The 1,731-nt window shown below is 31.0% G+C and overlaps 1 pseudogene; it reads right to left on the bottom strand.

Annotated features, from left to right (window-relative positions):
• Positions 1 to 860: 860 nt before the first annotated feature.
• LOC148211528 (U4 spliceosomal RNA) lies at positions 861 to 978 on the bottom strand (annotated as a pseudogene).
• Between the last annotated feature and the right edge of the window lie 753 nt (positions 979 to 1,731).

Genomic DNA, 1,731 nt, shown 5'->3' with positions numbered 1-1,731 from the left:
CCTTTCTAAGTCTACTTTGGCTTTTTGGATCATGTGTTTTCATTTAGGTTAATGGTATATATGTTTTGGTCCCTTTTCAATTTAGTCCTTTGTGGTTGGTGTGCGTGAAAATTGATTAATGATAAACTTACATAAATAGCACAATACTTAGAGAATTGGCAAAAATTTAGAGAATAAAAAAAGACATCAATAGAAGAAGATTCAAAACATCTGCCAATTTTTTCGATTTGGAGGAATTATTAGAAATTTGTTTAACCTAGGTGACATTTTTCATCCTCCTAAATTTATCATCAACCAAATTTTAATATTTAACAATGGGGAAGGACTAAATTGGAAAATGTTAAAAACAATCGAAACTTTTTAAACATTATAGAAATAACATATATTTAGCCTTTCATTTATTTCATTCTCATTATTATACAAATACATGAAAGTTAGCTGACATGACAGCACACATAACTTAAAGTGTCAATTCCCTTGTTACTATTTAAATAATAAAAGCAATATGAGGACTAAAACGATATGTTACTATCAAAGTATAGAGAATTGAAGAAATATAATCATAATTAATTTGACCTTTAAAAAAATTTCCCATTTCCAGAATTCAAGGGATCTATTATATATAGCCTAAAACTCTTAAATCAACCATCAATCCAAAAGCTGTGGTAATCAATATTAAATGGGAAAAAAAAAAGGATTTTGTACTGAGATTTAAAACTTCCACCAAGCTATAACTCCTTGTTATGTACAAGTATGGGGACAATACGGATACCCCCAGATATAAAGGCATATAGGCCAAAGGGTCGCCGACTCACGAGTAATAAAAAAAGGACAAGATCCTCGCTCTAATACCATGTTAAATCACCAATAAACTCAAAAATTTTAAGTCAATATGGATCATACGTTAAATTTCAACCAGCAATAAACGTGTCTCAATTAGAACCTCACTAACTACGTGATTGACCCAAGCACAAAAATGGAACATACGTTCAATTTAATCTTTTATATATATATCTAAACAACATTTTCCGATGGAATAACACATCTCTCTCTCCCCCAAATCAATTTTAGGTAAAAAACTAGAAGAAGTGGGTAACATTTATGAGAAGAACTTGTAGGGGCAATTGGCAGGCATTCACAGCTGGAGATGTAACCAGTTATGGGTATAAGATTTATGGAGAAATTTAAAGCAATCCAAAAGCTTCCATAGATACCACAATAATTGGATCTGATTTTCCCTTTACATATATTTTTTTTTTAACCAATCATTTATTGATAAAGGGCATTGTTTCTTCAAGGTTTTTTTTTTTCTTCTTTCTTTGTGGAAAATGACATCTGTCTCCTGCCTAGCCTTCTCTTAATAGTGATTGGTCAACTAACTGTTATCTTCTTCAATTGTGTAACCTAGGAGATTTTCCAATTTCTCACTTTTCAATTTCCAATTATATACAATAATAATTGCAACCCACATGGTAACATCACCAAAAAAATGCATGTAGAATAATCTTATCTGTCATTTCCCCCTAAACAACACTGTGGAACCTTAGACTATTAATGGGAGATTTATAGCAATTTTGAATAGTTTGGGGGAAAAAAGGAAAAAAAGAGGTGGTGGGGTTATGCCCTTTAATAGTTTTCCCACTTATGGTAATAATTCCTTGTTGTTTTCAAAAAGGGTATTTTTCTATTAAAATGAAGAAGAAGTTGTGAAATTCAACCATGAAGGTTGTA

The sequence above is a fragment of the Momordica charantia genome (genome assembly GCF_013281855.1).
Source record: "Momordica charantia cultivar OHB3-1 chromosome 5 unlocalized genomic scaffold, Mcharantia_2.0 BLBB01000005.1, whole genome shotgun sequence".
NCBI lineage: Eukaryota > Viridiplantae > Streptophyta > Magnoliopsida > Cucurbitales > Cucurbitaceae > Momordica > Momordica charantia.
This window is presented reverse-complemented; position numbering and strand designations above follow the sequence as displayed.